The sequence below is a fragment of the Triticum aestivum genome, chromosome 3B, assembly GCF_018294505.1.
Source record: "Triticum aestivum cultivar Chinese Spring chromosome 3B, IWGSC CS RefSeq v2.1, whole genome shotgun sequence".
NCBI classification, from domain to species: Eukaryota; Viridiplantae; Streptophyta; class Magnoliopsida; order Poales; family Poaceae; genus Triticum; species Triticum aestivum.
This window is the reverse complement of record NC_057801.1, coordinates 30,569,641-30,579,016: the sequence shown is the minus strand read 5'-3', so window position 1 is coordinate 30,579,016 and position 9,376 is coordinate 30,569,641.

Here is a 9,376-nt window from a genome sequence, read left to right as displayed (position 1 = left end):
AAGGTACCGTCTGGCTTCTCATCGAATATAAAGGGAATAATAAATATGGCAAAGAAAAAGTTCCAGAACCTAAAGTCTCATGACTGCCACGTGATTATGATGCAACTACTTCCGATTGCATTGAGGGGGCTTCTATCGGAAAACGTTCGATTAGCCATTGTGAAGCTATGTGCATTCCTCAATGCAATCTCTCAGAAGGTAATCGATCCAGAAATCGTCCCAAGGTTACAGAATGATTTGGTGCAATGTCTTGTCAGTTTCGAGTTGGTGTTCCCACCATCCTTGTTCAACATCATGACGCACGTCCTAGTTCACCTTTGCGAAGAGATTAACGTTTTGGGTCCTGTATTTCTACACAATATGTTCCCCTTTGAGAGGTTCATGGGAGTCTTGAAGAAATATGTTCATAATCGTGCTAGGCCAGAAGGAAGCATCTCGAAGGGCCATGAAAATGAGGAGGTCATTGTGTTTTGTATTGACTTTATTCCTGACCTTAAGCCGATTGGTGTTCCTGAATCGCGACATAAGGGCAGACTGGATGGAAAAGGCATGCTAGGAGGGCATCAAATAATATGTATGGACGGGCATTCTCTCACTGAAGCACACTACATAGTTCTACAGAATTCCGCCTTGGTGGCTCCGTATATGGAGGAACACAAGAATTTTCTACACTCCAAACACTCGGAGAAGTCTGACGACTGGATTACACGTGAACAAACGAGGACTTTGGCCGGTTGGTTGCAGAAACGTGCCATGCATGATGGCGATATTCAAAATGACCTGTACTTGCTATCCTAGATAAATGAGAATACATTTTACATGATCGCCCAAGATAAGAAGAGCACCAACCAAAACAGTGGTGTCCGCTTTGATGCAACAACCAACACGGGAAAGGAAACATATTATGGTTACATAGAGGACATATGGTAACTTAACTATGGAGATGGTTTGAAGGTCCCTTTGTTTCGGTGCAAATGGGTCAATATGACACGAGGCGGGGTAACGGAAGACCCGCAGTACGGAATGACAATAGTGGATCTCAACAATCTTGTGTATGCAGACGAACCATTTGTCCTAGCCAATGATGTGGCACAGGTTTTTTATGTGAAAGACATGTCTACCAGGCCGAGAAAAAGAAAAGATAAGGAAGCGAATGGATCATACGACGGGCCAAAGCGCCACATAGTTCTTTCAGGGAAAAGAAACATCGTGGGAGTGGATGACTAAACATACATGTCAGAAGATTATGAAATGTTTGATGAAATTGCTCCATTCACAGTGAATATTGACCTGAGCATCCAGTTAAATGATGAAGATTTTCCATGGATACGGTGCAAAGGGACACACGCGAAGAAAAAGTTTCACACCCAAAGATCTGGGATGTGATCGGCTTCACTATCATCCCTTTCTTCTGTGTTTCACACCCAGGAGGGAATCTCTGTAATAGTTAGGGTAGTTATGTGTTTTGGCATTTGAAACGCAAAGAAAGTTGGCATGGTATCATAATTTCACCCACATAGCATGTGCAAAAAAGTAGAGAGGGTTACGGCAAAAACTGGATGCACTTCGTGTACAAAATGGACAATCTCTTTCGAAGTATCAGGGTTTCGGACGAAAACTCATCTGTTACAAAGGCATTTCATTTTTAAAAATAACCTAAGCATTACCAAATTGAATATAATGATAAAACACACTAATATTAAACATAAGAAAAAAGAATCACTGAAAAATCTTTTTTCAAAGTTAAGTTATTCACAAACTAGTGATTCACACAAATTTCAAATAATTCAAAATATAAACTATTCAAATTTGAAAAATACCGGCACTAACAGAAAGTTTGTAACTTTTTGTACCTAAAGCAAAAATATTCACAAAGAAACTCTAAATACAGCAAAAAACAACTCAAAAATAAATAAAACAAAAATAAGTAAAGCAAAAAAAATAAGAAAAGAAAAAAGCCTGCCTACTGGGCCAAAGCGGCCTGCATACGACTAGAAACACAACCTTTTGTTGGGCCAGAATGCAGGCCCACAAAGGCCCAGCAGGCCCATAGGGCAGCACAGAACAGGTAGGCCCAGTAGGCCTACTTAAGAGAGGAGCTCGAGAGAGCTACCACACTGGGGCTTATAAACCAGTGCGGTAGCCCCTCGACTAGCGAGGTGGGACTAAACTTGCCACACCGCACTGCGCCAGCGCACCCCCTTTAGTACCGGGTGGTGGCTGCAACCGGTACTAAAGAGGGGGTCTTTAGTACCAGTTGGTGCCACGACCCGGTACTAAAGGGGGTGTGCTTCCCGCCGCTCGTCCTGACCAAAACAGACCTTTAGTATCGGTTGGTGGCTCCAACCGGTACTAAAGGTCCATCCTATATATACAACGGTTGAAAAAATTCAGTTTCCCTTTCTGTTTCTTCTCTCCGTCGCACCGCATGCCCCAATCGACGCCGTCGCCGCCCCGGCCGTCCCCGCCCCTCGTCGCCGCCCCCGTCGACGTTGCCGCCCCGGCCGTCCCCGTCCCCATCGTCCCCGTCACCGCGCCCCGCCCCGTCGCCGCGCACCGGCCGCCCCGTCACCGTGCCCCGCCCCGTCGTCGCCGCCCCGCCCCGTCGTCACCGCCCCGTCCCGTCGCCCCGTTGTCGCCTCGCCAGTGAGCTCGCCCCGGGCGCCATGTCCACACACACACACACACTACACACACACATTAGTTTGTTTGTTATAAATTTTAGTTATAGAAAATCTTCTGTTTTTTAGTTATAGAAATATTAGAAATTATTTTGTTTTTTAGTTATAGAAATATTAGAAATGTTAGTTATATAGAAATGTTATATTTTTTTTCTGTTTTTTAGTTATAGAAATGTTAGCAATTTTTCTGTTTTTTAGTTATATAAATATTAGAAATGTTATAGAAATGTTAGTTATATAATCAGAAATGTTAGAAATTTTAGAATTAGTTTTACTTAGATTAATTAGATTAATGTCAAATTGTTAGAATTTCCATATATATAGAATTTCAGTTATCACAATCCAATTATTTAAAAAATGTTACTTTTTGCGGGCATATAGTATTTGTTCTCGACGATATGCCCGGCCCGCACCCTCGCCGTCGACCCGTTCGCGACGACATCCTGCTTCGGAGGACCCATGTCTGGGACTGGGCTCCGCCGGGCTGGCACTGGGAGGTGCTACCTGGAGCGGCGCGCCGCTTGGTGAGGAACCCGACCTCGGGTCCCGTCGTCGACCTTGATCTCCTTTGGTGGCGTTTGCGTGGGCCACATTCGGTGCAGAGGGAGCCGCCGCCGCCGGAGGTGGTGCGTCGCCGTGTCAGGGAGGAGGACGAGCTCGTCCATCGCTACATGGCTGCTATGGACGTCATGTTCTCCAATACTTGGCAGGTTCTTTGGGAAAATGACCGGAGATATGATCCTGTGATGGTTCCTTCTCTTTGGGTGTCCACCGCCCGCGCTCCAGGAACCGCAAGTGGCCTAGATTCTTCTGTAGTACTCGATCTTTATTAGGTACCTAGCCAGTGATGTATTCGATATATAATATTTGAGACGATGTATTCGAGATTATATATATTAAGACGATGATGTATTCGAGATTATATATTAATCGAGATGATGCATATTTTATGTACTATATATATGATTCGGTTTTTCCTTATTGATTGCATCCATGCATTGTAATTTGAATACTAAATTGTTTTATATTTCTTCTGTATTAGTTAAGTAAAAGCTATGGCGGACAATACCGGCAGAGAGAGGGAAGAGGAATTGTTCAACATCATACGCAGCTCTCACAGGCTAGATGATCTGAATGAAGCAGATGACGGCTCGCAATATCTGAACAATACCGGAGAGGGTGATGAAAAGATATTCGATCTCGACGACCGAGCTGATGAAGTCATGAACTATGATTATGATTATGATAGCACAGACAATGTTTATGATGACACAGACAATGCTGATCTTCAAATAACAAAGACTACCGGCGAGGTATATTTATATAAGCAGGCATCATGGTGATCATCACATGTTTTTTTATTGAAGATATATTAACGAATCGATCTTTCTTCTTTCAGCCCTCCGGATCGAGCAAATCTGCTTCTACAGACAGCAGGACAAAGCAAGGCCCGGGCAGATTGTTCAAGGAGGGTGTAAAGTACAACATCGAATCCACCAAACCTAGTGGCGAACCCCTCAAGCCTAAGAACATTGCGAACAAGTGGACTCGTCAGTGCGGAGTTCTTGTGAAGGACAAACTCCCGATCTCCATTCAAGAATGGAAAGAGCCAAAGACTAAACGTCCAGGTGTTACTTGGGTCGACGATAGAGCCAAAAAAGTCCTTTGGGAATCTTTGATGGAACATTTCACCCTACCAGATATTTCACTGAAGCAGATGTGGAGAAAATCAAGGGCGCAACTCTTAAGAAGATGGCAATTGCATTCAACACCCACAAGAAAACTGTATGGGCCAACTACCTCGCTGCAGAAAGGAAGACTCCAGAATTCATGAGAACACTGGAGAAGCAAAGAGAACACTGGGCCGATTTCGTGAAACTCAAGGAATCAGAATTATCTAAGGAACGATCGATAAAAAACAAGGCCAATGCCACAAAAAAGACGCAGTTCCATAGGCTAGGTCCAGGTGGCTACGCGGTGGGAATGCCTAAGTGGGATAAGTTTAAGCAAGAGATGGAGGATGCAGGGGTCACTCCGGTTACTAGGAGCTGGCCCCCCAGGTGCAGAACTTGGTTCTATGCGCATGGGGGGTGTTGGACCCCAAGACAGGCTTGGTTTCGCAGAAGGCAAATCTAAAAGGAGCCGAACAAAAGATACTTGACGCAATAGAAGAAGCTCGAATGGGGGTGTTCACGCCCAACAGAGAGAACGACGAGCTTACGGGCGCCCTGGGAAATCCTGAACACCCGGGAAGAACACGAGGCAAGGGCGTTATTCCCTAGTATGAGGGCTTTTCAGAATGGAACATGGACTACAGGACCCGTGCAAGAAAGAATATGGAGGAGGAGAAGAAGAGGAAGCTGGAGGAACAGAGGAAGTAGGACGTAGAACGCCTTCAAGGCCTAGAAGCAAGGCACGCGGACTTGGCACTCAAATTCCAGCAGCAACGGCAGCAGATCGACTCACTTAGCCAGGAAAGGGGGTCTCAACAGCGGCAGCAGCAAGCGGATGATCGTCCAGCATTGGATATCACCGTCCCATCCCTACCGAGAAGCAGCGTTGGTTCTGCCCCGAGCGACACACTGCTGGATACATACCCTGTGGATGACATCATAGAGAACACTAACTGTGAGCTACACTCCAAAATGAAGAACATATCCATGAAGGTGGTGGACGGCGTTGCTTTTACAATTACCCCCGAAGCAACCTTCCATTGCATCCCGATTCCAGAGGGCTATGCTCGTCTCTTGGTTGATGAAGTGGTGGACCCATATTCAGGGCTACAGCTTGACATTCCTGGAGGTGAAGACGAGCGCACACTGGGAGAGGCCAGACATCGTATCATCCTATGGAGAAAGGATTGCATCATCTTTCGAAGTCCACCGACACCGCACCGTCTGCCGACTCCTTCTCGAAGTCCGCCACCGAGTTAGCAGACTCCCGCTCCTCCTAGTCCACGAACGCGTGAGCCGACTCCTCCTCGAAGTCCGCCACCTCCTCCAAGTCCCCGAACATGTGAGCCGACTCCTCCTTGAAGTCCGCCACCTCCTCCAAGTCCTCAAAGTCCGGCACCGTGCTAGGCCACACCTCCTGCTTCAAGTCTGGCACAACGTCAGGCCACTTCTCCTGCTCCAACTCAGCCACGTCAGCCATCTCCGCCGTCTCAGCAATCGCAGAAGAGACACGCTAAAGCTATGGTGCGTTGCAGTACAAGTCGAGGTAGTTCAGGAAGTACAGGCGGAGACAAGCGATATAAATATGGTCCAAGCCTCGCTCCTCTTCCTTAGAGGCCTTACGACATGACCGAGGAGCAAAACACAGCCATAGTGCAGGCCCAAGTGGACGCCCATTTTGCACCGAAACCGGCACCGCCGCCAAGGGAGAAAGTGCCTGAGGAAAAGATTGACCACTTCATTCGTATGGCTAAAGCACCAGCTCCCAAGCCTGTTGACTCAGACTATGAGCGCCAAATCAGGAAGTCACATCAAGCACGACTACAGAAGGAAGCGAGCTCGAGCTCGAGCCAACAAGCAGCGGGCAAAAAATGCGGGAAAACTGTTCCCCGGCTGGGAGAACAGGCGACGCAATCGACCCCCCCGCTTGTTGTGCCAACAACATATGAGAGGAGGCCTTGCGCCCAATATTATTGTGGGCAAACCGTTAATGTTCCCCAGCTAGGCGATGTGGTAATAACGGAGGAGCATATAATGTAGGCTGAAATGCTCAAGATCTCTGTTGGACAACTCCTCGAAATTGAGCCCATGTCTCCGCTTAGAGAGGAGGAAATAAAACGGAAATATGTCCGGGGCCAACCTTTGGTCGAGCCAGACAAGGTCAAGAACCTCCCAACGAGAATGTATGAATTGCATCAATGGTACATGAACATTACCAAGATTTCCAATCGAGAGTCCCTCATGCTGAATGTCAAGAAGGAGCATTACTTCCATGAGAAAGCTCTATGCGTTGAGTATTCAGAACTATTTCAGTTATACAATCAAGACGCACTCGACAAATCTATCGTCAGTTGCTATTGTCTGTAAATGATTTCTTTATGTAATTTTTGATCAATCATTACATGTAATTATCCTCACTATATATTATTTTTTGTGGTATTATATGCAGGATGAAGATGTATGAAATGAAAAAATCTGGACGCTATGGCATTGGGTTCATTGAACCAAATACCATTAATGAGTACACATGGAATCTTCCAACTTCTCAAGCAAGTGTAGAGGAAAGTGATAACCCGCAAGTATACGGGATAGTTGTAGCCTCTTTCGATAAGTAAGAGTGTCGAACCCAACAAGGAGCTAAAGGTAGAACAAATACTCTCTCAAGTCCTATCGGCCACTGATACGACTCTACGCACGCTTGACGTTCGCTTTACCTAGAACAAGTACGAAACTAGAAGTACTTTGTAGGTGTGATAGGATAGGTTTGCAAGATAATAAAGAACACGTAAATAAAAAGTAGGGGCTGTTTAGATAAAGATGCAATAAAGTAAATATAGCGAGTGTGGAAAAGTGGTGGTAGGAGTTGTGAAAGTGTCCCTAAGTAATTGACTACTTTACTAGACCGATAATCACTATTGCAATCCTATTTGAGGGAGAGGCATAAGCTAACATACTTTCTCTACTTGGATGATATGCACTTATGATTGGAACTCTAGCAAGCATCCACAACTACTAAAGATTTTCATTAAGGTAAAACCCAACCATAGCATTAAAGCATCAAGTCCCCTTTATCCCATACGCAACAATCCCCTTACTCGGGTTTGTGTTTTAGTCACTCACGCAACCCACTATAAGCGAATCATGAACGCATTGCAACACCCTACAGCGGGAATCCCTCACGCTTGCGCGACACGGAGGGCACCATAGGACAACACCAATAATAAAACATGCAACTCAAACCAATCATAGCAATTCATCAATCACCGATATGACAATGAAAATCTACTCAGACATCATAGGATGGCAACACATCATTGGATAATAATATGAAGCATAAAGCACCATGTTCAAGTAGAGGGTACAACGGGTTGCGGGAGAGTGCACCACTGAATATAGATGGGGGAAGGTGATGGAGATGTTGGTGAAGATGGCGGAGGTGTTGGTGAAGATCGCGGTGATGATGATGGCCCCCGGCGGCATTCCTGCGCCACCGGAAGCAAGGGGGAGAGAGCCCCCCTTCTTCTTCTTCTTCCTTGACCTTCTCCCTAGATGGGAGAAGGGTTTCCCCTCTGGTCCTTGACTCCCATGGCTTGGGAGGGGCGAGAGCCCCTCCGAGATTGGATCTATCTCTTTGTTTCTGCGTTCTGGGATTCTGCCCTGGCACCGTTTCCTTTATATCTGGAGATCCGTAACTCCGATTGGATTGAAACCTTTGCCCAGATTGTTTTCCAAAAATTAGCTTTCTTGCGGCCAAAGAAGGGCATCAACCGCCTTACGGGTGGCCCACGAGATAGGGGGGCGAGCCCACCTAGAGTGGTGATATGGGTTTTCTGTGAAACAAAAAATATGCAACAGACAGGAACTGGCATTGGGCACTGGATCAATATGTTAGTCCCAAAAAATAGTATAAAAAGTTGCCAAAAGTATATAAAAGTTGTAGAATATTGGCATGGAACAATAAAAAAATATAGATACGACGGAGACGTATCAGAAAGCATGCTAGAGTTCTTGAAGAGCCTCAATACCAATGAAGATATACTACTTCCTTACAACTTCCTGTGAGTCACACTGCCTTGTAATACAAATTATGTTTTTGCTTACTAGCTAGCTAGATGTTAATAATTAAGTGTATACGGTTTATGATAGTTGATTAATTTTATGCACATGCCCGCTTAATTAAGACTTGCAAATGTGTGCGCATGCAGTTTCCACTGGATCTTGTTAGACATTAAAGTTGACAAAGCAACAGGTAATTTCAATCATTATTAACTATATCTCGGCCTATTATTAGTTCGTCATTTCCTGATATGAACTATTTAATAACCCCTTTGTTAATTTTCTTTGCCGGCAGGCAGGGCTTGGGCAAAGTTCATCAAGGTGACTCCGGGCAAATGGCCATAAAAGTTGTTTTGGCATCGACCAAAGGTAAGTAATTAAGTAGTACTAGCTAGCTACCATATCTTTAAATCTTGTTTCAATACCATTAATTAATTATCATGCTTGATTAATCATTATCTGATTCAATTCCATTCTCGTAAAGACCCTGAAGCAGGCGTCGGGGAATGATCAGTGTGCATTCTATGTTTGCGAGAACATTCGCATGATGGCGTCCGAAAGGAGTAGATCTCAAAGACAGGATTGGGTACGTTTGTCAGAACACTATTCACACCATTATCGATATCTTGTCACACAACTAATACACATGCATATTGATCTCCATCTTAACAGTTCAGAGAGGTGCGGGATAAGCTCCTACCAGCGGACCGCATACTAGCACTTCACGAGAAAATAGCCGGATTTTTGCTCGACCAGGTCATAGATCCCAAAGGAGAATACTATTACCCGCTACCGCCCCCATGAACCTCTTGTCATCGTGCTCCGAAGGCACCAAGGCAACATGTAGGAGAAATTGTATATGTATATACATGTGTATGTGTGAATAATTAATGGTGTTGGTTGTGAGACATTCAATGATATATATTTTATATATATGTGGTTCTACGTACGAGAAAATCTATTTAT